Genomic DNA, 27,700 nt, shown 5'->3' with positions numbered 1-27,700 from the left:
CCAGAGCTGAGATATCGAAACTCAAAAATTCGGCCCGAAAAAAAAACGACAGTGGTACCCCTTACGTTTTTTTTTTTGGGCGAAAAATTAAGTTTCTCCAATCCTCCCAAATTCTGGTAGAGGGCCATGAGACTTAGACCTGAGTGCAAAAATGGAGGCTCTAGCCCCTTCCAGAGCTGAGATATCGAAACTCAAAAATTCGGCCCGAAAAAAAAACGACAGTGGTACCCCTTACGTTTTTTTTTTGGGCGAAAAATTAGGTTTCTCCAATCTTTCCAAATTCTGATAGAGGGCCATGAGACTTAGACCTGAGTGCAAAAATGGAGGCTCTAGCCCCTTCCAGAGCTGAGATATCGAAACTCAAAAATTCGGCCCGAAAAAAAAACGACAGTGGTACCCCTTACGTTTTTTTTTTTGGGCGAAAAATTAAGTTTCTCCAATCCTCCCAAATTCTGGTAGAGGGCCATGAGACTTAGACCTGAGTGCAAAAATGGAGGCTCTAGCCCCTTCCAGAGCTGAGATATCGAAACTCAAAAATTCGGCCCGAAAAAAAAACGACAGTGGTACCCCTTACGTTTTTTTTTTGGGGCGAAAAATTAAGTTTCTCCAATCTTCCCAAATTCTGATAGAGGGCCATGAGACTTAGACCTGAGTGCAAAAATGGAGGCTCTAGCCCCTTCCAGAGCTGAGATATCGCAACTCAAAAATTCGGCCCGAAAAAAAAACGACAGTGGTACCCCTTACGTTTTTTTTTTGGGCGAAAAATTAAGTTTCTCCAATCTTCCCAAATTATGATAGAGGGCCATGAGACTTAGACCTGAGTGCAAAAATGGAGGCTCTAGCCCCTTCCAGAGCTGAGATATCGAAACTCAAAAATTCGGCCCGAAAAAAAAACGACAGTGGTACCCCTTACGTTTTTTTTTTTGGGCGAAAAATTATGTTTCTCCAATCCTCCCAAATTCTGGTAGAGGGCCATGAGACTTAGACCTGAGTGCAAAAATGGAGGCTCTAGCCCCTTCCAGAGCTGAGATATCGAAACTCAAAAATTCGGCCCGAAAAAAAAACGACAGTGGTACCCCTTACGTTTTTTTTTTTTGGGGCGAAAAATTAAGTTTCTCCAATCTTCCCAAATTCTGATAGAGGGCTATGAGACTTAGACCTGAGTGCAAAAATGGAGGCTCTAGCCCCTTCCAGAGCTGAGATATCGAAACTCAAAAATTCGGCCCGAAAAAAAAAACGACAGTGGTACCCCTTACGTTTTTTTTTTGGGCGAAAAATTAAGTTTCTCCAATCTTCCCAAATTCTGATAGAGGGCCATGAGACTTAGACCTGAGTGCAAAAATGGAGGCTCTAGCCCCTTCCAGAGCTGAGATATCGAAACTCAAAAATTCGTCCCGAAAAAAAAACGACAGTGGTACCCCTTACGTTTTTTTTTGGGCGAAAAATTAAGTTTCTCCAATCTTCCCAAATTCTGATGGAGGGCCAAGAGACTTAGACCTGAGTGCAAAAATGGAGGCTCTAGCCCCTTCCAGAGCTGAGATATCGAAACTCAAAAATTCGGCCCGAAAAAAAAAAACCGACAGTGGTACCCCTTACGTTTTTTTTTTGGGCGAAAAATTAGGTTTCTCCAATCTTCCCAAATTCTGATAGAGGGCCATGAGACTTAGACCTGAGTGCAAAAATGGAGGCTCTAGCCCCTTCCAGAGCTGAGATATCGAAACTCAAAAATTCGGCCCGAAAAAAAAACGACAGTGGTACCCCTTACGTTTTTTTTTTTGGGCGAAAAATTAAGTTTCTCCAATCCTCCCAAATTCTGGTAGAGGGCCATGAGACTTAGACCTGAGTGCAAAAATGGAGGCTCTAGCCCCTTCCAGAGCTGAGATATCGAAACTCAAAAATTCGGCCCGAAAAAAAAACGACAGTGGTACCCCTTACGTTTTTTTTTTGGGCGAAAAATTAGGTTTCTCCAATCTTCCCAAATTCTGATAGAGGGCCATGAGACTTAGACCTGAGTGCAAAAATGGAGGCTCTAGCCCCTTCCAGAGCTGAGATATCGAAACTCAAAAATTCGGCCCGAAAAAAAAAACGACAGTGGTACCCCTTACGTTTTTTTTTTTGGGCGAAAAATTAAGTTTCTCCAATCCTCCCAAATTCTGGTAGAGGGCCATGAGACTTAGACCTGAGTGCAAAAATGGAGGCTCTAGCCCCTTCCAGAGCTGAGATATCGAAACTCAAAAATTCGGCCCGAAAAAAAAACGACAGTGGTACCCCTTACGTTTTTTTTTGGGGGCGAAAAATTAAGTTTCTCCAATCTTCCCAAATTCTGATAGAGGGCCATGAGACTTAGACCTGAGTGCAAAAATGGAGGCTCTAGCCCCTTCCAGAGCTGAGATATCGAAACTCAAACAGTCGGCCCGAAAAAAAAAACGACAGTGGTACCCCTTACGTTTTTTTTTTGGGCGAAAAATTAAGTTTCTCCAATCTTCCCAAATTCTGATAGAGGGCCATGAGACTTAGACCTGAGTGCAAAAATGGAGGCTCTAGCCCCTTCCAGAGCTGAGATATCGAAACTCAAACAGTCGGCCCGAAAAAAAAAACGACAGTGGTACCCCTTACGTTTTTTTTTTGGGTGAAAAATTAAGTTTCTCAAATCTTCCCAAATTCTGATAGAGGGCCATGAGACTTAGACCTGAGTGCAAAAATGGAGGCTCTAGCCCCTTCCAGAGCTGAGATATCGAAACTCAAAAATTCGTCCCGAAAAAAAAACGACAGTGGTACCCCTTACGTTTTTTTTTTAGGCGAAAAATTAAGTTTCTCCAATCTTCCCAAATTCTGATAGAGGGCCATGAGACTTAGACCTGAGTGCAAAAATGGAGGCTCTAGCCCCTTCCAGAGCTGAGATATCGAAACTCAAAAATTCGGCCTGAAAAAAAAAAAACGACAGTGGTACCCCTTACGTTTTTTTTTTGGGCGAAAAATTAAGTTTCTCCAATCTTCCCAAATTCTGATAGAGGGCCATGAGACTTAGACCTGAGTACAAAAATGGAGGCTCTAGCCCCTTCCAGAGCTGAGATATCGAAACTCAAAAATTCGGCCTGAAAAAAAAAACGACAGTGGTACCCCTTACGTTTTTTTTTTTTTGGGGCGAAAAATTAAGTTTCTCCAATCTTCCCAAATTCTGGTAGAGGGCCATGAGACTTAGACCTGAGTGCAAAAATGGAGGCTCTAGCCCCTTCCAGAGCTGAGATATCGAAACTCAAAAATTCGGCCCGAAAAAAAAAACGACAGTGGTACCCCTTACGTTTTTTTTTTGGGCGAAAAATTAAGTTTCTCCAATCTTCCCAAATTCTGATAGAGGGCCATGAGACTTAGACCTGAGTGCAAAAATGGAGGCTCTAGCCCCTTCCAGAGCTGAGATATCGAAACTCAAAAATTCGGCCCGAAAAAAAAAACGACAGTGGTACCCCTTACGGTTTTTTTTTTGGGTGAAAAATTAAGTTTCTCCAATCTTCCCAAATTATGATAGAGGGCCATGAGACTTAGACCTGAGTGCAAAAATGGAGGCTCTAGCCCCTTCCAGAGCTGAGATATCGCAACTCAAAAATTCGGCCCGAAAAAAAAACGACAGTGGTACCCCTTACGTTTTTTTTTTGGGCGAAAAATTAAGTTTCTCCAATCTTCCCAAATTATGATAGAGGGCCATGAGACTTAGACCTGAGTGCAAAAATGGAGGCTCTAGCCCCTTCCAGAGCTGAGATATCGAAACTCAAAAATTCGGCCCGAAAAAAAAACGACAGTGGTACCCCTTACGGTTTTTTTTTTTGGGCGAAAAATTATGTTTCTCCAATCCTCCCAAATTCTGGTAGAGGGCCATGAGACTTAGACCTGAGTGCAAAAATGGAGGCTCTAGCCCCTTCCAGAGCTGAGATATCGAAACTCAAAAATTTGGCCCGAAAAAAAAACGACAGTGGTACCCCTTACGTTTTTTTTTTTTGGGGCGAAAAATTAAGTTTCTCCAATCTTCCCAAATTCTGATAGAGGGCTATGAGACTTAGACCTGAGTGCAAAAATGGAGGCTCTAGCCCCTTCCAGAGCTGAGATATCGAAACTCAAAAATTCGGCCCGAAAAAAAAAACGACAGTGGTACCCCTTACGTTTTTTTTTTGGGCGAAAAATTAAGTTTCTCCAATCCTCCCAAATTCTGGTAGAGGGCCATGAGACTTAGACCTGAGTGCAAAAATGGAGGCTCTAGCCCCTTCCAGAGCTGAGATATCGAAACTCAAAAATTCGGCCCGAAAAAAAAACGACAGTGGTACCCCTTACGTTTTTTTTTTGGGGCGAAAAATTAAGTTTCTCCAATCTTCCCAAATTCTGATAGAGGGCCATGAGACTTAGACCTGAGTGCAAAAATGGAGGCTCTAGCCCCTTCCAGAGCTGAGATATCGCAACTCAAAAATTCGGCCTGAAAAAAAAACGACAGTGGTACCCCTTACGTTTTTTTTTTGGGCGAAAAATTAAGTTTCTCCAATCTTCCCAAATTATGATAGAGGGCCATGAGACTTAGACCTGAGTGCAAAAATGGAGGCTCTAGCCCCTTCCAGAGCTGAGATATCGAAACTCAAAAATTCGGCCCGAAAAAAAAACGACAGTGGTACCCCTTACGTTTTTTTTTTTTGGGCGAAAAATTATGTTTCTCCAATCCTCCCAAATTCTGGTAGAGGGCCATGAGACTTAGACCTGAGTGCAAAAATGGAGGCTCTAGCCCCTTCCAGAGCTGAGATATCGAAACTCAAAAATTCGGCCCGAAAAAAAAACGACAGTGGTACCCCTTACGTTTTTTTTTTTTGGGGCGAAAAATTAAGTTTCTCCAATCTTCCCAAATTCTGATAGAGGGCTATGAGACTTAGACCTGAGTGCAAAAATGGAGGCTCTAGCCCCTTCCAGAGCTGAGATATCGAAACTCAAAAATTCGGCCCGAAAAAAAAAACGACAGTGGTACCCCTTACGTTTTTTTTTTGGGCGAAAAATTAAGTTTCTCCAATCTTCCCAAATTCTGATAGAGGGCCATGAGACTTAGACCTGAGTGCAAAAATGGAGGCTCTAGCCCCTTCCAGAGCTGAGATATCGAAACTCAAAAATTCGTCCCGAAAAAAAAACGACAGTGGTACCCCTTACGTTTTTTTTGGGCGAAAAATTACGTTTCTCCAATCTTCCCAAATTCTGATGGAGGGCCAAGAGACTTAGACCTGAGTGCAAAAATGGAGGCTCTAGCCCCTTCCAGAGCTGAGATATCGAAACTCAAAAATTCGGCCCGAAAAAAAAAAAACGACAGTGGTACCCCTTACGTTTTTTTTTTGGGCGAAAAATTAGGTTTCTCCAATCTTCCCAAATTCTGATAGAGGGCCATGAGACTTAGACCTGAGTGCAAAAATGGAGGCTCTAGCCCCTTCCAGAGCTGAGATATCGAAACTCAAAAATTCGGCCCGAAAAAAAAACGACAGTGGTACCCCTTACGTTTTTTTTTTTGGGCGAAAAATTAAGTTTCTCCAATCCTCCCAAATTCTGGTAGAGGGCCATGAGACTTAGACCTGAGTGCAAAAATGGAGGCTCTAGCCCCTTCCAGAGCTGAGATATCGAAACTCAAAAATTCGGCCCGAAAAAAAAACGACAGTGGTACCCCTTACGTTTTTTTTTTGGGCGAAAAATTAGGTTTCTCCAATCTTCCCAAATTCTGATAGAGGGCCATGAGACTTAGACCTGAGTGCAAAAATGGAGGCTCTAGCCCCTTCCAGAGCTGAGATATCGAAACTCAAAAATTCGGCCCGAAAAAAAAACGACAGTGGTACCCCTTACGTTTTTTTTTTTTGGGCGAAAAATTAAGTTTCTCCAATCCTCCCAAATTCTGGTAGAGGGCCATGAGACTTAGACCTGAGTGCAAAAATGGAGGCTCTAGCCCCTTCCAGAGCTGAGATATCGAAACTCAAAAATTCGGCCCGAAAAAAAAACGACAGTGGTACCCCTTACGTTTTTTTTTTGGGGCGAAAAATTAAGTTTCTCCAATCTTCCCAAATTCTGATAGAGGGCCATGAGACTTAGACCTGAGTGCAAAAATGGAGGCTCTAGCCCCTTCCAGAGCTGAGATATCGAAACTCAAACAGTCGGCCCGAAAAAAAAAACGACAGTGGTACCCCTTACGTTTTTTTTTTGGCCGAAAAATTAAGTTTCTCCAATCTTCCCAAATTCTGATAGAGGGCCATGAGACTTAGACCTGAGTGCAAAAATGGAGGCTCTAGCCCCTTCCAGAGCTGAGATATCGAAACTCAAACAGTCGGCCCGAAAAAAAAACGACAGTGGTACCCCTTACGTTTTTTTTTTTGGGTGAAAAATTAAGTTTCTCAAATCTTCCCAAATTCTGATAGAGGGCCATGAGACTTAGACCTGAGTGCAAAAATGGAGGCTCTAGCCCCTTCCAGAGCTGAGATATCGAAACTCAAAAATTCGGCCCGAAAAAAAAAAACGACAGTGGTACCCCTTACGTTTTTTTTTTTAGGCGAAAAATTAAGTTTCTCCAATCTTCCCAAATTCTGATAGAGGGCCATGAGACTTAGACCTGAGTGCAAAAATGGAGGCTCTAGCCCCTTCCAGAGCTGAGATATCGAAACTCAAAAATTCGGCCTGAAAAAAAAAAAACGACAGTGGTACCCCTTACGTTTTTTTTTTTTGGGCGAAAAATTAAGTTTCTCCAATCTTCCCAAATTCTGATAGAGGGCCATGAGACTTAGACCTGAGTGCAAAAATGGAGGCTCTAGCCCCTTCCAGAGCTGATATATCGAAACTCAAAAATTCGGCCCGAAAAAAAAACGACAGTGGTACCCCTTACATTTTTTTTTTTGGGCGAAAAATTAAGTTTCTCCAACCTTCCCAAATTCTGATAGAGGGCCATGAGACTTAGACCTGAGTGCAAAAATGGAGGCTCTAGCCCCTTCCAGAGCTGAGATATCGAAACTCAAAAATTCGGCCCGAAAAAAAAACGACAGTGGTACCCCTTACGGTTTTTTTTTTGGGCGAAAAATTAAGTTTCTCCAATCTTCCCAAATTCTGATAGAGGGCCTTGAGACTTAGACCTGAGTGCAAAAATTGAGGCTCTAGCCCCTTCCAGAGATGAGATATCGAAACTCAAAAATTCGGCCCGAAAAAAAAAAAGACAGTGGTACCCCTTACGTTTTTTTTTTTGGGCGAAAAATTAGGTTTCTCCAATCTTCCCAAATTCTGATAGAGGGCCATGAGACTTAGACCTGAGTGCAAAAATGGAGGCTCTAGCCCCTTCCAGAGCTGAGATATCGAAACTCAAAAATTCGGCCTGAAAAAAAAACGACAGTGGTACCCCTTACGTTTTTTTTTTTTTGGGCGAAAAATTAAGTTTCTCCAATCTTCCCAAATTCTGGTAGAGGGCCATGAGACTTAGACCTGAGTGCAAAAATGGAGGCTCTAGCCCCTTCCAGAGCTGAGATATCGAAACTCAAACATTCGGCCCGAAAAAAAAAACGACAGTGGTACCCCTTACGTTGTTTTTTTTTTGGGGCGAAAAATTAAGTTTCTCCAATCTTCCCAAATTCTGATAGAGGGCCATGAGACTTAGACCTGAGTGCAAAAATGGAGGCTCTAGCCCCTTCCAGAGCTGAGATATCGAAACTCAAAAATTCGGCCCGAAAAAAAAACGACAGTGGTACCCCTTACGTTTTTTTTTTTGGGCGAAAAATTAAGTTTCTCCAATCTTCCCAAATTCTGATAGAGGGCCATGAGACTTAGACCTGAGTGCAAAAATGGAGGCTCTAGCCCCTTCCAGAGCTGAGATATCGAAACTCAAAAATTCGGCCCGAAAAAAAAAAAACGACAGTGGTACCCCTTACGTTTTTTTTTTGGGCGAAAAATTAAGTTTCTCCAATCTTCCCAAATTCTGATAGAGGGCAATGAGACTTAGACCTGAGTGCAAAAATGGAGGCTCTAGCCCCTTCCAGAGCTGAGATATCGAAACTCAAAAATTCGGCCCGAAAAAAAAACGACAGTGGTACCCCTTACGTTTTTTTTTTTGGGCGAAAAATTAAGTTTCTCCAATCCTCCCAAATTCTGGTAGAGGGCCATGAGACTTAGACCTGAGTGCAAAAATGGAGGCTCTAGCCCCTTCCAGAGCTGAGATATCGAAACTCAAAAATTCGGCCCGAAAAAAAAACGACAGTGGTACCCCTTACGTTTTTTTTTTTTGGGGCGAAAAATTAAGTTTCTCCAATCTTCCCAAATTCTGATAGAGGGCTATGAGACTTAGACCTGAGTGCAAAAATGGAGGCTCTAGCCCCTTCCAGAGCTGAGATATCGAAACTCAAAAATTCGGCCCGAAAAAAAAAACGACAGTGGTACCCCTTACGTTTTTTTTTTGGGCGAAAAATTAAGTTTCTCCAATCTTCCCAAATTCTGATAGAGGGCCATGAGACTTAGACCTGAGTGCAAAAATGGAGGCTCTAGCCCCTTCCAGAGCTGAGATATCGAAACTCAAAAATTCGTCCCGAAAAAAAACGACAGTGGTACCCCTTACGTTTTTTTTTGGGCGAAAAATTACGTTTCTCCAATCTTCCCAAATTCTGATGGAGGGCCAAGAGACTTAGACCTGAGTGCAAAAATGGAGGCTCTAGCCCCTTCCAGAGCTGAGATATCGAAACTCAAAAATTCGGCCCGAAAAAAAAAAACGACAGTGGTACCCCTTACGTTTTTTTTTTGGGCGAAAAATTAGGTTTCTCCAATCTTCCCAAATTCTGATAGAGGGCCATGAGACTTAGACCTGAGTGCAAAAATGGAGGCTCTAGCCCCTTCCAGAGCTGAGATATCGAAACTCAAAAATTCGGCCCGAAAAAAAAACGACAGTGGTACCCCTTACGTTTTTTTTTTTTGGGCGAAAAATTAAGTTTCTCCAATCCTCCCAAATTCTGGTAGAGGGCCATGAGACTTAGACCTGAGTGCAAAAATGGAGGCTCTAGCCCCTTCCAGAGCTGAGATATCGAAACTCAAAAATTCGGCCCGAAAAAAAAACGACAGTGGTACCCCTTACGTTTTTATTTTTGGGCGAAAAATTAAGTTTCTCCAATCCTCCCAAATTCTGGTAGAGGGCCATGAGACTTAGACCTGAGTGCAAAAATGGAGGCTCTAGCCCCTTCCAGAGCTGAGATATCGAAACTCAAAAATTCGGCCCGAAAAAAAAACGACAGTGGTACCCCTTACGTTTTTTTTTTGGGGCGAAAAATTAAGTTTCTCCAATCTTCCCAAATTCTGATAGAGGGCCATGAGACTTAGACCTGAGTGCAAAAATGGAGGCTCTAGCCCCTTCCAGAGCTGAGATATCGAAACTCAAACAGTCGGCCCGAAAAAAAAAACGACAGTGGTACCCCTTACGTTTTTTTTTTGGGCGAAAAATTAAGTTTCTCCAATCTTCCCAAATTCTGATAGAGGGCCATGAGACTTAGACCTGAGTGCAAAAATGGAGGCTCTAGCCCCTTCCAGAGCTGAGATATCGAAACTCAAACAGTCGGCCCGAAAAAAAAACCGACAGTGGTACCCCTTACGTTTTTTTTTTGGGTGAAAAATTAAGTTTCTCAAATCTTCCCAAATTCTGATAGAGGGCCATGAGACTTAGACCTGAGTGCAAAAATGGAGGCTCTAGCCCCTTCCAGAGCTGAGATATCGAAACTCAAAAATTCGTCCCGAAAAAAAAACGACAGTGGTACCCCTTACGTTTTTTTTTAGGCGAAAAATTAAGTTTCTCCAATCTTCCCAAATTCTGATAGAGGGCCATGAGACTTAGACCTGAGTGCAAAAATGGAGGCTCTAGCCCCTTCCAGAGCTGAGATATCGAAACTCAAAAATTCGGCCTGAAAAAAAAAAACGACAGTGGTACCCCTTACGTTTTTTTTTTGGGCGAAAAATTAAGTTTCTCCAATCTTCCCAAATTCTGATAGAGGGCCATGAGACTTAGACCTGAGTGCAAAAATGGAGGCTCTAGCCCCTTCCAGAGCTGAGATATCGAAACTCAAAAATTCGGCCTGAAAAAAAAAACGACAGTGGTACCCCTTACGTTTTTTTTTTTTTTGGGGCGAAAAATTAAGTTTCTCCAATCTTCCCAAATTCTGGTAGAGGGCCATGAGACTTAGACCTGAGTGCAAAAATGGAGGCTCTAGCCCCTTCCAGAGCTGAGATATCGAAACTCAAAAATTCGGCCCGAAAAAAAAAAACGACAGTGGTACCCCTTACGTTTTTTTTTTGGGCGAAAAATTAAGTTTCTCCAATCTTCCCAAATTCTGATAGAGGGCCATGAGACTTAGACCTGAGTGCAAAAATGGAGGCTCTAGCCCCTTCCAGAGCTGAGATATCGAAACTCAAAAATTCGGCCCGAAAAAAAAAACGACAGTGGTACCCCTTACGGTTTTTTTTTTGGGTGAAAAATTAAGTTTCTCCAATCTTCCCAAATTATGATAGAGGGCCATGAGACTTAGACCTGAGTGCAAAAATGGAGGCTCTAGCCCCTTCCAGAGCTGAGATATCGCAACTCAAAAATTCGGCCCGAAAAAAAAACGACAGTGGTACCCCTTACGGTTTTTTTTTTTGGGCGAAAAATTATGTTTCTCCAATCCTCCCAAATTCTGGTAGAGGGCCATGAGACTTAGACCTGAGTGCAAAAATGGAGGCTCTAGCCCCTTCCAGAGCTGAGATATCGAAACTCAAAAATTCGGCCCGAAAAAAAAACGACAGTGGTACCCCTTACGTTTTTTTTTTTTGGGGCGAAAAATTAAGTTTCTCCAATCTTCCCAAATTCTGATAGAGGGCCATGAGACTTAGACCTGAGTGCAAAAATGGAGGCTCTAGCCCCTTCCAGAGCTGAGATATCGAAACTCAAAAATTCGTCCCGAAAAAAAACGACAGTGGTACCCCTTACGTTTTTTTTTGGGCGAAAAATTACGTTTCTCCAATCTTCCCAAATTCTGATGGAGGGCCAAGAGACTTAGACCTGAGTGCAAAAATGGAGGCTCTAGCCCCTTCCAGAGCTGAGATATCGAAACTCAAAAATTCGGCCCGAAAAAAAAAAACGACAGTGGTACCCCTTACGTTTTTTTTTTGGGCGAAAAATTAGGTTTCTCCAATCTTCCCAAATTCTGATAGAGGGCCATGAGACTTAGACCTGAGTGCAAAAATGGAGGCTCTAGCCCCTTCCAGAGCTGAGATATCGAAACTCAAAAATTCGGCCCGAAAAAAAAACGACAGTGGTACCCCTTACGTTTTTTTTTTTTGGGCGAAAAATTAAGTTTCTCCAATCCTCCCAAATTCTGGTAGAGGGCCATGAGACTTAGACCTGAGTGCAAAAATGGAGGCTCTAGCCCCTTCCAGAGCTGAGATATCGAAACTCAAAAATTCGGCCCGAAAAAAAAACGACAGTGGTACCCCTTACGTTTTTTTTTTGGGCGAAAAATTAGGTTTCTCCAATCTTCCCAAATTCTGATAGAGGGCCATGAGACTTAGACCTGAGTGCAAAAATGGAGGCTCTAGCCCCTTCCAGAGCTGAGATATCGAAACTCAAAAATTCGGCCCGAAAAAAAAACGACAGTGGTACCCCTTACGTTTTTATTTTTGGGCGAAAAATTAAGTTTCTCCAATCCTCCCAAATTCTGGTAGAGGGCCATGAGACTTAGACCTGAGTGCAAAAATGGAGGCTCTAGCCCCTTCCAGAGCTGAGATATCGAAACTCAAAAATTCGGCCCGAAAAAAAAACGACAGTGGTACCCCTTACGTTTTTTTTTTGGGGCGAAAAATTAAGTTTCTCCAATCTTCCCAAATTCTGATAGAGGGCCATGAGACTTAGACCTGAGTGCAAAAATGGAGGCTCTAGCCCCTTCCAGAGCTGAGATATCGAAACTCAAACAGTCGGCCCGAAAAAAAAAACGACAGTGGTACCCCTTACGTTTTTTTTTTGGGCGAAAAATTAAGTTTCTCCAATCTTCCCAAATTCTGATAGAGGGCCATGAGACTTAGACCTGAGTGCAAAAATGGAGGCTCTAGCCCCTTCCAGAGCTGAGATATCGAAACTCAAACAGTCGGCCCGAAAAAAAAACCGACAGTGGTACCCCTTACGTTTTTTTTTTGGGTGAAAAATTAAGTTTCTCAAATCTTCCCAAATTCTGATAGAGGGCCATGAGACTTAGACCTGAGTGCAAAAATGGAGGCTCTAGCCCCTTCCAGAGCTGAGATATCGAAACTCAAAAATTCGTCCCGAAAAAAAAACGACAGTGGTACCCCTTACGTTTTTTTTTTAGGCGAAAAATTAAGTTTCTCCAATCTTCCCAAATTCTGATAGAGGGCCATGAGACTTAGACCTGAGTGCAAAAATGGAGGCTCTAGCCCCTTCCAGAGCTGAGATATCGAAACTCAAAAATTCGGCCTGAAAAAAAAAAACGACAGTGGTACCCCTTACGTTTTTTTTTTGGGCGAAAAATTAAGTTTCTCCAATCTTCCCAAATTCTGATAGAGGGCCATGAGACTTAGACCTGAGTGCAAAAATGGAGGCTCTAGCCCCTTCCAGAGCTGAGATATCGAAACTCAAAAATTCGGCCTGAAAAAAAAAACGACAGTGGTACCCCTTACGTTTTTTTTTTTTTGGGGCGAAAAATTAAGTTTCTCCAATCTTCCCAAATTCTGGTAGAGGGCCATGAGACTTAGACCTGAGTGCAAAAATGGAGGCTCTAGCCCCTTCCAGAGCTGAGATATCGAAACTCAAAAATTCGGCCCGAAAAAAAAAAACGACAGTGGTACCCCTTACGTTTTTTTTTTGGGCGAAAAATTAAGTTTCTCCAATCTTCCCAAATTCTGATAGAGGGCCATGAGACTTAGACCTGAGTGCAAAAATGGAGGCTCTAGCCCCTTCCAGAGCTGAGATATCGAAACTCAAAAATTCGGCCCGAAAAAAAAAACGACAGTGGTACCCCTTACGGTTTTTTTTTTGGGTGAAAAATTAAGTTTCTCCAATCTTCCCAAATTATGATAGAGGGCCATGAGACTTAGACCTGAGTGCAAAAATGGAGGCTCTAGCCCCTTCCAGAGCTGAGATATCGCAACTCAAAAATTCGGCCCGAAAAAAAAACGACAGTGGTACCCCTTACGGTTTTTTTTTTTGGGCGAAAAATTATGTTTCTCCAATCCTCCCAAATTCTGGTAGAGGGCCATGAGACTTAGACCTGAGTGCAAAAATGGAGGCTCTAGCCCCTTCCAGAGCTGAGATATCGAAACTCAAAAATTCGGCCCGAAAAAAAAACGACAGTGGTACCCCTTACGTTTTTTTTTTTTGGGGCGAAAAATTAAGTTTCTCCAATCTTCCCAAATTCTGATAGAGGGCTATGAGACTTAGACCTGAGTGCAAAAATGGAGGCTCTAGCCCCTTCCAGAGCTGAGATATCGAAACTCAAAAATTCGTCCCGAAAAAAAAACGACAGTGGTACCCCTTACGTTTTTTTTTTGGGCGAAAAATTACGTTTCTCCAATCTTCCCAAATTCTGATGGAGGGCCAAGAGACTTAGACCTGAGTGCAAAAATGGAGGCTCTAGCCCCTTCCAGAGCTGAGATATCGAAACTCAAAAATTCGGCCCGAAAAAAAAAAACGACAGTGGTACCCCTTACGTTTTTTTTTTGGGCGAAAAATTAGGTTTCTCCAATCTTCCCAAATTCTGATAGAGGGCCATGAGACTTATACCTGAGTGCAAAAATGGAGGCTCTAGCCCCTTCCAGAGCTGAGATATCGAAACTCAAAAATTCGGCCCGAAAAAAAAACGACAGTGGTACCCCTTACGTTTTTTTTTTTGGGCGAAAAATTAAGTTTCTCCAATCCTCCCAAATTCTGGTAGAGGGCCATGAGACTTAGACCTGAGTGCAAAAATGGAGGCTCTAGCCCCTTCCAGAGCTGAGATATCGAAACTCAAAAATTCGGCCCGAAAAAAAAACGACAGTGGTACCCCTTACGTTTTTTTTTTGGGCGAAAAATTAGGTTTCTCCAATCTTTCCAAATTCTGATAGAGGGCCATGAGACTTAGACCTGAGTGCAAAAATGGAGGCTCTAGCCCCTTCCAGAGCTGAGATATCGAAACTCAAAAATTCGGCCCGAAAAAAAAACGACAGTGGTACCCCTTACGTTTTTTTTTTTGGGCGAAAAATTAAGTTTCTCCAATCCTCCCAAATTCTGGTAGAGGGCCATGAGACTTAGACCTGAGTGCAAAAATGGAGGCTCTAGCCCCTTCCAGAGCTGAGATATCGAAACTCAAAAATTCGGCCCGAAAAAAAAACGACAGTGGTACCCCTTACGTTTTTTTTTTGGGGCGAAAAATTAAGTTTCTCCAATCTTCCCAAATTCTGATAGAGGGCCATGAGACTTAGACCTGAGTGCAAAAATGGAGGCTCTAGCCCCTTCCAGAGCTGAGATATCGCAACTCAAAAATTCGGCCCGAAAAAAAAACGACAGTGGTACCCCTTACGTTTTTTTTTTGGGCGAAAAATTACGTTTCTCCAATCTTCCCAAATTATGATAGAGGGCCATGAGACTTAGACCTGAGTGCAAAAATGGAGGCTCTAGCCCCTTCCAGAGCTGAGATATCGAAACTCAAAAATTCGGCCCGAAAAAAAAACGACAGTGGTACCCCTTACGTTTTTTTTTTTGGGCGAAAAATTATGTTTCTCCAATCCTCCCAAATTCTGGTAGAGGGCCATGAGACTTAGACCTGAGTGCAAAAATGGAGGCTCTAGCCCCTTCCAGAGCTGAGATATCGAAACTCAAAAATTCGGCCCGAAAAAAAAACGACAGTGGTACCCCTTACGTTTTTTTTTTTTGGGGCGAAAAATTAAGTTTCTCCAATCTTCCCAAATTCTGATAGAGGGCTATGAGACTTAGACCTGAGTGCAAAAATGGAGGCTCTAGCCCCTTCCAGAGCTGAGATATCGAAACTCAAAAATTCGGCCCGAAAAAAAAAACGACAGTGGTACCCCTTACGTTTTTTTTTTGGGCGAAAAATTAAGTTTCTCCAATCTTCCCAAATTCTGATAGAGGGCCATGAGACTTAGACCTGAGTGCAAAAATGGAGGCTCTAGCCCCTTCCAGAGCTGAGATATCGAAACTCAAAAATTCGTCCCGAAAAAAAAACGACAGTGGTACCCCTTACGTTTTTTTTTGGGCGAAAAATTAAGTTTCTCCAATCTTCCCAAATTCTGATGGAGGGCCAAGAGACTTAGACCTGAGTGCAAAAATGGAGGCTCTAGCCCCTTCCAGAGCTGAGATATCGAAACTCAAAAATTCGGCCCGAAAAAAAAAAACCGACAGTGGTACCCCTTACGTTTTTTTTTTGGGCGAAAAATTAGGTTTCTCCAATCTTCCCAAATTCTGATAGAGGGCCATGAGACTTAGACCTGAGTGCAAAAATGGAGGCTCTAGCCCCTTCCAGAGCTGAGATATCGAAACTCAAAAATTCGGCCCGAAAAAAAAACGACAGTGGTACCCCTTACGTTTTTTTTTTTGGGCGAAAAATTAAGTTTCTCCAATCCTCCCAAATTCTGGTAGAGGGCCATGAGACTTAGACCTGAGTGCAAAAATGGAGGCTCTAGCCCCTTCCAGAGCTGAGATATCGAAACTCAAAAATTCGGCCCGAAAAAAAAACGACAGTGGTACCCCTTACGTTTTTTTTTTGGGCGAAAAATTAGGTTTCTCCAATCTTCCCAAATTCTGATAGAGGGCCATGAGACTTAGACCTGAGTGCAAAAATGGAGGCTCTAGCCCCTTCCAGAGCTGAGATATCGAAACTCAAAAATTCGGCCCGAAAAAAAAAACGACAGTGGTACCCCTTACGTTTTTTTTTTTGGGCGAAAAATTAAGTTTCTCCAATCCTCCCAAATTCTGGTAGAGGGCCATGAGACTTAGACCTGAGTGCAAAAATGGAGGCTCTAGCCCCTTCCAGAGCTGAGATATCGAAACTCAAAAATTCGGCCCGAAAAAAAAACGACAGTGGTACCCCTTACGTTTTTTTTTGGGGGCGAAAAATTAAGTTTCTCCAATCTTCCCAAATTCTGATAGAGGGCCATGAGACTTAGACCTGAGTGCAAAAATGGAGGCTCTAGCCCCTTCCAGAGCTGAGATATCGAAACTCAAACAGTCGGCCCGAAAAAAAAAAAACAGTGGTACCCCTTACGTTTTTTTTTTGGGCGAAAAATTAAGTTTCTCCAATCTTCCCAAATTCTGATAGAGGGCCATGAGACTTAGACCTGAGTGCAAAAATGGAGGCTCTAGCCCCTTCCAGAGCTGAGATATCGAAACTCAAACAGTCGGCCCGAAAAAAAAAACGACAGTGGTACCCCTTACGTTTTTTTTTTGGGTGAAAAATTAAGTTTCTCAAATCTTCCCAAATTCTGATAGAGGGCCATGAGACTTAGACCTGAGTGCAAAAATGGAGGCTCTAGCCCCTTCCAGAGCTGAGATATCGAAACTCAAAAATTCGTCCCGAAAAAAAAACGACAGTGGTACCCCTTACGTTTTTTTTTTAGGCGAAAAATTAAGTTTCTCCAATCTTCCCAAATTCTGATAGAGGGCCATGAGACTTAGACCTGAGTGCAAAAATGGAGGCTCTAGCCCCTTCCAGAGCTGAGATATCGAAACTCAAAAATTCGGCCTGAAAAAAAAAAAACGACAGTGGTACCCCTTACGTTTTTTTTTTGGGCGAAAAATTAAGTTTCTCCAATCTTCCCAAATTCTGATAGAGGGCCATGAGACTTAGACCTGAGTACAAAAATGGAGGCTCTAGCCCCTTCCAGAGCTGAGATATCGAAACTCAAAAATTCGGCCTGAAAAAAAAAACGACAGTGGTACCCCTTACGTTTTTTTTTTTTTTGGGGCGAAAAATTAAGTTTCTCCAATCTTCCCAAATTCTGGTAGAGGGCCATGAGACTTAGACCTGAGTGCAAAAATGGAGGCTCTAGCCCCTTCCAGAGCTGAGATATCGAAACTCAAAAATTCGGCCCGAAAAAAAAAACGACAGTGGTACCCCTTACGTTTTTTTTTTGGGCGAAAAATTAAGTTTCTCCAATCTTCCCAAATTCTGATAGAGGGCCATGAGACTTAGACCTGAGTGCAAAAATGGAGGCTCTAGCCCCTTCCAGAGCTGAGATATCGAAACTCAAAAATTCGGCCCGAAAAAAAAAAACGACAGTGGTACCCCTTACGGTTTTTTTTTTGGGTGAAAAATTAAGTTTCTCCAATCTTCCCAAATTATGATAGAGGGCCATGAGACTTAGACCTGAGTGCAAAAATGGAGGCTCTAGCCCCTTCCAGAGCTGAGATATCGCAACTCAAAAATTCGGCCCGAAAAAAAAACGACAGTGGTACCCCTTACGTTTTTTTTTTGGGCGAAAAATTAAGTTTCTCCAATCTTCCCAAATTATGATAGAGGGCCATGAGACTTAGACCTGAGTGCAAAAATGGAGGCTCTAGCCCCTTCCAGAGCTGAGATATCGAAACTCAAAAATTCGGCCCGAAAAAAAAACGACAGTGGTACCCCTTACGGTTTTTTTTTTTGGGCGAAAAATTATGTTTCTCCAATCCTCCCAAATTCTGGTAGAGGGCCATGAGACTTAGACCTGAGTGCAAAAATGGAGGCTCTAGCCCCTTCCAGAGCTGAGATATCGAAACTCAAAAATTTGGCCCGAAAAAAAAACGACAGTGGTACCCCTTACGTTTTTTTTTTTTGGGGCGAAAAATTAAGTTTCTCCAATCTTCCCAAATTCTGATAGAGGGCTATGAGACTTAGACCTGAGTGCAAAAATGGAGGCTCTAGCCCCTTCCAGAGCTGAGATATCGAAACTCAAAAATTCGGCCCGAAAAAAAAAACGACAGTGGTACCCCTTACGTTTTTTTTTTGGGCGAAAAATTAAGTTTCTCCAATCCTCCCAAATTCTGGTAGAGGGCCATCAGACTTAGACCTGAGTGCAAAAATGGAGGCTCTAGCCCCTTCCAGAGCTGAGATATCGAAACTCAAAAATTCGGCCCGAAAAAAAAACGACAGTGGTACCCCTTACGTTTTTTTTTTGGGGCGAAAAATTAAGTTTCTCCAATCTTCCCAAATTCTGATAGAGGGCCATGAGACTTAGACCTGAGTGCAAAAATGGAGGCTCTAGCCCCTTCCAGAGCTGAGATATCGCAACTCAAAAATTCGGCCCGAAAAAAAAACGACAGTGGTACCCCTTACGTTTTTTTTTTGGGCGAAAAATTAAGTTTCTCCAATCTTCCCAAATTATGATAGAGGGCCATGAGACTTAGACCTGAGTGCAAAAATGGAGGCTCTAGCCCCTTCCAGAGCTGAGATATCGAAACTCAAAAATTCGGCCCGAAAAAAAAACGACAGTGGTACCCCTTACGTTTTTTTTTTTTGGGCGAAAAATTATGTTTCTCCAATCCTCCCAAATTCTGGTAGAGGGCCATGAGACTTAGACCTGAGTGCAAAAATGGAGGCTCTAGCCCCTTCCAGAGCTGAGATATCGAAACTCAAAAATTCGGCCCGAAAAAAAAACGACAGTGGTACCCCTTACGTTTTTTTTTTTTGGGGCGAAAAATTAAGTTTCTCCAATCTTCCCAAATTCTGATAGAGGGCTATGAGACTTAGACCTGAGTGCAAAAATGGAGGCTCTAGCCCCTTCCAGAGCTGAGATATCGAAACTCAAAAATTCGGCCCGAAAAAAAAAACGACAGTGGTACCCCTTACGTTTTTTTTTTGGGCGAAAAATTAAGTTTCTCCAATCTTCCCAAATTCTGATAGAGGGCCATGAGACTTAGACCTGAGTGCAAAAATGGAGGCTCTAGCCCCTTCCAGAGCTGAGATATCGAAACTCAAAAATTCGTCCCGAAAAAAAAACGACAGTGGTACCCCTTACGTTTTTTTTGGGCGAAAAATTACGTTTCTCCAATCTTCCCAAATTCTGATGGAGGGCCAAGAGACTTAGACCTGAGTGCAAAAATGGAGGCTCTAGCCCCTTCCAGAGCTGAGATATCGAAACTCAAAAATTCGGCCCGAAAAAAAAAAACGACAGTGGTACCCCTTACGTTTTTTTTTTGGGCGAAAAATTAGGTTTCTCCAATCTTCCCAAATTCTGATAGAGGGCCATGAGACTTAGACCTGAGTGCAAAAATGGAGGCTCTAGCCCCTTCCAGAGCTGAGATATCGAAACTCAAAAATTCGGCCCGAAAAAAAAACGACAGTGGTACCCCTTACGTTTTTTTTTTTGGGCGAAAAATTAAGTTTCTCCAATCCTCCCAAATTCTGGTAGAGGGCCATGAGACTTAGACCTGAGTGCAAAAATGGAGGCTCTAGCCCCTTCCAGAGCTGAGATATCGAAACTCAAAAATTCGGCCCGAAAAAAAAACGACAGTGGTACCCCTTACGTTTTTTTTTTTGGGCGAAAAATTAGGTTTCTCCAATCTTCCCAAATTCTGATAGAGGGCCATGAGACTTAGACCTGAGTGCAAAAATGGAGGCTCTAGCCCCTTCCAGAGCTGAGATATCGAAACTCAAAAATTCGGCCCGAAAAAAAAACGACAGTGGTACCCCTTACGTTTTTTTTTTTTGGGCGAAAAATTAAGTTTCTCCAATCCTCCCAAATTCTGGTAGAGGGCCATGAGACTTAGACCTGAGTGCAAAAATGGAGGCTCTAGCCCCTTCCAGAGCTGAGATATCGAAACTCAAAAATTCGGCCCGAAAAAAAAACGACAGTGGTACCCCTTACGTTTTTTTTTGGGGGCGAAAAATTAAGTTTCTCCAATCTTCCCAAATTCTGATAGAGGGCCATGAGACTTAGACCTGAGTGCAAAAATGGAGGCTCTAGCCCCTTCCAGAGCTGAGATATCGAAACTCAAACAGTCGGCCCGAAAAAAAAAACGACAGTGGTACCCCTTACGTTTTTTTTTTGGCCGAAAAATTAAGTTTCTCCAATCTTCCCAAATTCTGATAGAGGGCCATGAGACTTAGACCTGAGTGCAAAAATGGAGGCTCTAGCCCCTTCCAGAGCTGAGATATCGAAACTCAAACAGTCGGCCCGAAAAAAAAACGACAGTGGTACCCCTTACGTTTTTTTTTTGGGTGAAAAATTAAGTTTCTCAAATCTTCCCAAATTCTGATAGAGGGCCATGAGACTTAGACCTGAGTGCAAAAATGGAGGCTCTAGCCCCTTCCAGAGCTGAGATATCGAAACTCAAAAATTCGTCCCGAAAAAAAAACGACAGTGGTACCCCTTACGTTTTTTTTTTAGGCGAAAAATTAAGTTTCTCCAATCTTCCCAAATTCTGATAGAGGGCCATGAGACTTAGACCTGAGTGCAAAAATGGAGGCTCTAGCCCCTTCCAGAGCTGAGATATCGAAACTCAAAAATTCGGCCTGAAAAAAAAAAAACGACAGTGGTACCCCTTACGTTTTTTTTTTGGGCGAAAAATTAAGTTTCTCCAATCTTCCCAAATTCTGATAGAGGGCCATGAGACTTAGACCTGAGTACAAAAATGGAGGCTCTAGCCCCTTCCAGAGCTGAGATATCGAAACTCAAAAATTCGGCCTGAAAAAAAAAACGACAGTGGTACCCCTTACGTTTTTTTTTTTTTTGGGGCGAAAAATTAAGTTTCTCCAATCTTCCCAAATTCTGGTAGAGGGCCATGAGACTTAGACCTGAGTGCAAAAATGGAGGCTCTAGCCCCTTCCAGAGCTGAGATATCGAAACTCAAAAATTCGGCCCGAAAAAAAAAACGACAGTGGTACCCCTTACGTTTTTTTTTTGGGCGAAAAATTAAGTTTCTCCAATCTTCCCAAATTCTGATAGAGGGCCATGAGACTTAGACCTGAGTGCAAAAATGGAGGCTCTAGCCCCTTCCAGAGCTGAGATATCGAAACTCAAAAATTCGGCCCGAAAAAAAAAACGACAGTGGTACCCCTTACGGTTTTTTTTTTGGGTGAAAAATTAAGTTTCTCCAATCTTCCCAAATTATGATAGAGGGCCATGAGACTTAGACCTGAGTGCAAAAATGGAGGCTCTAGCCCCTTCCAGAGCTGAGATATCGCAACTCAAAAATTCGGCCCGAAAAAAAAACGACAGTGGTACCCCTTACGTTTTTTTTTTGGGCGAAAAATTAAGTTTCTCCAATCTTCCCAAATTATGATAGAGGGCCATGAGACTTAGACCTGAGTGCAAAAATGGAGGCTCTAGCCCCTTCCAGAGCTGAGATATCGAAACTCAAAAATTCGGCCCGAAAAAAAAACGACAGTGGTACCCCTTACGGTTTTTTTTTTTGGGCGAAAAATTATGTTTCTCCAATCCTCCCAAATTCTGGTAGAGGGCCATGAGACTTAGACCTGAGTGCAAAAATGGAGGCTCTAGCCCCTTCCAGAGCTGAGATATCGAAACTCAAAAATTTGGCCCGAAAAAAAAACGACAGTGGTACCCCTTACGTTTTTTTTTTTTGGGGCGAAAAATTAAGTTTCTCCAATCTTCCCAAATTCTGATAGAGGGCTATGAGACTTAGACCTGAGTGCAAAAATGGAGGCTCTAGCCCCTTCCAGAGCTGAGATATCGAAACTCAAAAATTCGGCCCGAAAAAAAAAACGACAGTGGTACCCCTTACGTTTTTTTTTTGGGCGAAAAATTAAGTTTCTCCAATCCTCCCAAATTCTGGTAGAGGGCCATGAGACTTAGACCTGAGTGCAAAAATGGAGGCTCTAGCCCCTTCCAGAGCTGAGATATCGAAACTCAAAAATTCGGCCCGAAAAAAAAACGACAGTGGTACCCCTTACGTTTTTTTTTTGGGGCGAAAAATTAAGTTTCTCCAATCTTCCCAAATTCTGATAGAGGGCCATGAGACTTAGACCTGAGTGCAAAAATGGAGGCTCTAGCCCCTTCCAGAGCTGAGATATCGCAACTCAAAAATTCGGCCCGAAAAAAAAACGACAGTGGTACCCCTTACGTTTTTTTTTTGGGCGAAAAATTAAGTTTCTCCAATCTTCCCAAATTATGATAGAGGGCCATGAGACTTAGACCTGAGTGCAAAAATGGAGGCTCTAGCCCCTTCCAGAGCTGAGATATCGAAACTCAAAAATTCGGCCCGAAAAAAAAACGACAGTGGTACCCCTTACGTTTTTTTTTTTTGGGCGAAAAATTATGTTTCTCCAATCCTCCCAAATTCTGGTAGAGGGCCATGAGACTTAGACCTGAGTGCAAAAATGGAGGCTCTAGCCCCTTCCAGAGCTGAGATATCGAAACTCAAAAATTCGGCCCGAAAAAAAAACGACAGTGGTACCCCTTACGTTTTTTTTTTTTGGGGCGAAAAATTAAGTTTCTCCAATCTTCCCAAATTCTGATAGAGGGCTATGAGACTTAGACCTGAGTGCAAAAATGGAGGCTCTAGCCCCTTCCAGAGCTGAGATATCGAAACTCAAAAATTCGGCCCGAAAAAAAAAACGACAGTGGTACCCCTTACGTTTTTTTTTTGGGCGAAAAATTAAGTTTCTCCAATCTTCCCAAATTCTGATAGAGGGCCATGAGACTTAGACCTGAGTGCAAAAATGGAGGCTCTAGCCCCTTCCAGAGCTGAGATATCGAAACTCAAAAATTCGTCCCGAAAAAAAAACGACAGTGGTACCCCTTACGTTTTTTTTGGGCGAAAAATTACGTTTCTCCAATCTTCCCAAATTCTGATGGAGGGCCAAGAGACTTAGACCTGAGTGCAAAAATGGAGGCTCTAGCCCCTTCCAGAGCTGAGATATCGAAACTCAAAAATTCGGCCCGAAAAAAAAAAAACGACAGTGGTACCCCTTACGTTTTTTTTTTGGGCGAAAAATTAGGTTTCTCCAATCTTCCCAAATTCTGATAGAGGGCCATGAGACTTAGACCTGAGTGCAAAAATGGAGGCTCTAGCCCCTTCCAGAGCTGAGATATCGAAACTCAAAAATTCGGCCCGAAAAAAAAACGACAGTGGTACCCCTTACGTTTTTTTTTTTGGGCGAAAAATTAAGTTTCTCCAATCCTCCCAAATTCTGGTAGAGGGCCATGAGACTTAGACCTGAGTGCAAAAATGGAGGCTCTAGCCCCTTCCAGAGCTGAGATATCGAAACTCAAAAATTCGGCCCGAAAAAAAAACGACAGTGGTACCCCTTACGTTTTTTTTTTGGGCGAAAAATTAGGTTTCTCCAATCTTCCCAAATTCTGATAGAGGGCCATGAGACTTAGACCTGAGTGCAAAAATGGAGGCTCTAGCCCCTTCCAGAGCTGAGATATCGAAACTCAAAAATTCGGCCCGAAAAAAAAACGACAGTGGTACCCCTTACGTTTTTTTTTTTTGGGCGAAAAATTAAGTTTCTCCAATCCTCCCAAATTCTGGTAGAGGGCCATGAGACTTAGACCTGAGTGCAAAAATGGAGGCTCTAGCCCCTTCCAGAGCTGAGATATCGAAACTCAAAAATTCGGCCCGAAAAAAAAACGACAGTGGTACCCCTTACGTTTTTTTTTTGGGGCGAAAAATTAAGTTTCTCCAATCTTCCCAAATTCTGATAGAGGGCCATGAGACTTAGACCTGAGTGCAAAAATGGAGGCTCTAGCCCCTTCCAGAGCTGAGATATCGAAACTCAAACAGTCGGCCCGAAAAAAAAAACGACAGTGGTACCCCTTACGTTTTTTTTTTGGCCGAAAAATTAAGTTTCTCCAATCTTCCCAAATTCTGATAGAGGGCCATGAGACTTAGACCTGAGTGCAAAAATGGAGGCTCTAGCCCCTTCCAGAGCTGAGATATCGAAACTCAAACAGTCGGCCCGAAAAAAAAACGACAGTGGTACCCCTTACGTTTTTTTTTTTGGGTGAAAAATTAAGTTTCTCAAATCTTCCCAAATTCTGATAGAGGGCCATGAGACTTAGACCTGAGTGCAAAAATGGAGGCTCTAGCCCCTTCCAGAGCTGAGATATCGAAACTCAAAAATTCGGCCCGAAAAAAAAAAACGACAGTGGTACCCCTTACGTTTTTTTTTTTAGGCGAAAAATTAAGTTTCTCCAATCTTCCCAAATTCTGATAGAGGGCCATGAGACTTAGACCTGAGTGCAAAAATGGAGGCTCTAGCCCCTTCCAGAGCTGAGATATCGAAACTCAAAAATTCGGCCTGAAAAAAAAAAAACGACAGTGGTACCCCTTACGTTTTTTTTTTTTGGGCGAAAAATTAAGTTTCTCCAATCTTCCCAAATTCTGATAGAGGGCCATGAGACTTAGACCTGAGTGCAAAAATGGAGGCTCTAGCCCCTTCCAGAGCTGATATATCGAAACTCAAAAATTCGGCCCGAAAAAAAAACGACAGTGGTACCCCTTACATTTTTTTTTTTGGGCGAAAAATTAAGTTTCTCCAACCTTCCCAAATTCTGATAGAGGGCCATGAGACTTAGACCTGAGTGCAAAAATGGAGGCTCTAGCCCCTTCCAGAGCTGAGATATCGAAACTCAAAAATTCGGCCCGAAAAAAAAACGACAGTGGTACCCCTTACGGTTTTTTTTTTGGGCGAAAAATTAAGTTTCTCCAATCTTCCCAAATTCTGATAGAGGGCCTTGAGACTTAGACCTGAGTGCAAAAATTGAGGCTCTAGCCCCTTCCAGAGATGAGATATCGAAACTCAAAAATTCGGCCCGAAAAAAAAAAAGACAGTGGTACCCCTTACGTTTTTTTTTTTGGGCGAAAAATTAGGTTTCTCCAATCTTCCCAAATTCTGATAGAGGGCCATGAGACTTAGACCTGAGTGCAAAAATGGAGGCTCTAGCCCCTTCCAGAGCTGAGATATCGAAACTCAAAAATTCGGCCTGAAAAAAAACGACAGTGGTACCCCTTACGTTTTTTTTTTTTTGGGCGAAAAATTAAGTTTCTCCAATCTTCCCAAATTCTGGTAGAGGGCCATGAGACTTAGACCTGAGTGCAAAAATGGAGGCTCTAGCCCCTTCCAGAGCTGAGATATCGAAACTCAAACATTCGGCCCGAAAAAAAAAACGACAGTGGTACCCCTTACGTTGTTTTTTTTTTGGGGCGAAAAATTAAGTTTCTCCAATCTTCCCAAATTCTGATAGAGGGCCATGAGACTTAGACCTGAGTGCAAAAATGGAGGCTCTAGCCCCTTCCAGAGCTGAGATATCGAAACTCAAAAATTCGTCCCGAAAAAAAAACGACAGTGGTACCCCTTACGTTTTTTTTTTTGGGCGAAAAATTAAGTTTCTCCAATCTTCCCAAATTCTGATAGAGGGCCATGAGACTTAGACCTGAGTGCAAAAATGGAGGCTCTAGCCCCTTCCAGAGCTGAGATATCGAAACTCAAAAATTCGGCCCGAAAAAAAAAAAACGACAGTGGTACCCCTTACGTTTTTTTTTTGGGCGAAAAATTAAGTTTCTCCAATCTTCCCAAATTCTGATAGAGGGCAATGAGACTTAGACCTGAGTGCAAAAATGGAGGCTCTAGCCCCTTCCAGAGCTGAGATATCGAAACTCAAAAATTCGGCCCGAAAAAAAAACGACAGTGGTACCCCTTACGTTTTTTTTTTTGGGCGAAAAATTAAGTTTCTCCAATCCTCCCAAATTCTGGTAGAGGGCCATGAGACTTAGACCTGAGTGCAAAAATGGAGGCTCTAGCCCCTTCCAGAGCTGAGATATCGAAACTCAAAAATTCGGCCCGAAAAAAAAACGACAGTGGTACCCCTTACGTTTTTTTTTTTGGGGCGAAAAATTAAGTTTCTCCAATCTTCCCAAATTCTGATAGAGGGCTATGAGACTTAGACCTGAGTGCAAAAATGGAGGCTCTAGCCCCTTCCAGAGCTGAGATATCGAAACTCAAAAATTCGGCCCGAAAAAAAAAACGACAGTGGTACCCCTTACGTTTTTTTTTGGGCGAAAAATTAAGTTTCTCCAATCTTCCCAAATTCTGATAGAGGGCCATGAGACTTAGACCTGAGTGCAAAAATGGAGGCTCTAGCCCCTTCCAGAGCTGAGATATCGAAACTCAAAAATTCGTCCCGAAAAAAAAACGACAGTGGTACCCCTTACGTTTTTTTTTGGGCGAAAAATTACGTTTCTCCAATCTTCCCAAATTCTGATGGAGGGCCAAGAGACTTAGACCTGAGTGCAAAAATGGAGGCTCTAGCCCCTTCCAGAGCTGAGATATCGAAACTCAAAAATTCGGCCCGAAAAAAAAACGACAGTGGTACCCCTTACGTTTTTTTTTTGGGCGAAAAATTAAGTTTCTCCAATCCTCCCAAATTCTGGTAGAGGGCCATGAGACTTAGACCTGAGTGCAAAAATGGAGGCTCTAGCCCCTTCCAGAGCTGAGATATCGAAACTCAAAAATTCGGCCCGAAAAAAAAACGACAGTGGTACCCCTTACGTTTTTTTTTTGGGCGAAAAATTAGGTTTCTCCAATCTTCCCAAATTCTGATAGAGGGCCATGAGACTTAGACCTGAGTGCAAAAATGGAGGCTCTAGCCCCTTCCAGAGCTGAGATATCGAAACTCAAAAATTCGGCCCGAAAAAAAAACGACAGTGGTACCCCTTACGTTTTTTTTTTTGGGCGAAAAATTAAGTTTCTCCAATCCTCCCAAATTCTGGTAGAGGGCCATGAGACTTAGACCTGAGTGCAAAAATGGAGGCTCTAGCCCCTTCCAGAGCTGAGATATCGAAACTCAAAAATTCGGCCCGAAAAAAAAACGACAGTGGTACCCCTTACGTTTTTTTTTTTGGGGCGAAAAATTAAGTTTCTCCAATCTTCCCAAATTCTGATAGAGGGCCATGAGACTTAGACCTGAGTGCAAAAATGGAGGCTCTAGCCCCTTCCAGAGCTGAGATATCGAAACTCAAACAGTCGGCCCGAAAAAAAAAACGACAGTGGTACCCCTTACGTTTTTTTTTTGGGCGAAAAATTAAGTTTCTCCAATCTTCCCAAATTCTGATAGAGGGCCATGAGACTTAGACCTGAGTGCAAAAATGGAGGCTCTAGCCCCTTCCAGAGCTGAGATATCGAAACTCAAACAGTCGGCCCGAAAAAAAAAACGACAGTGATACCCCTTACGTTTTTTTTTTTGGGTGAAAAATTAAGTTTCTCAAATCTTCCCAAATTCTGATAGAGGGCCATGAGACTTAGACCTGAGTGCAAAAATGGAGGCTCTAGCCCCTTCCAGAGCTGAGATATCGAAACTCAAAAATTCGGCCCGAAAAAAAAAAACGACAGTGGTACCCCTTACGTTTTTTTTTTGGGCGAAAAATTAAGTTTCTCCAATCTTCCCAAATTCTGATAGAGGGCCATGAGACTTAGACCTGAGTGCAAAAATGGAGGCTCTAGCCCCTTCCAGAGCTGAGATATCGAAACTCAAAAATTCGGCCTGAAAAAAAAAACGACAGTGGTACCCCTTACGTTTTTTTTTTGGGCGAAAAATTAAGTTTCTCCAATCTTCCCAAATTCTGATAGAGGGCCATGAGACTTAGACCTGAGTGCAAAAATGGAGGCTCTAGCCCCTTCCAGAGCTGAGATATCGAAACTCAAAAATTCGGCCTGAAAAAAAAAACGACAGTGGTACCACTTACGTTTTTTTTTTTTGGGGCGAA

Source organism: Pimephales promelas, chromosome 20 (genome assembly GCF_988280905.1).
Source record: "Pimephales promelas chromosome 20, fPimPro1.hap1.1, whole genome shotgun sequence".
NCBI lineage: Eukaryota > Metazoa > Chordata > Actinopteri > Cypriniformes > Leuciscidae > Pimephales > Pimephales promelas.
This window is presented reverse-complemented; position numbering follows the sequence as displayed.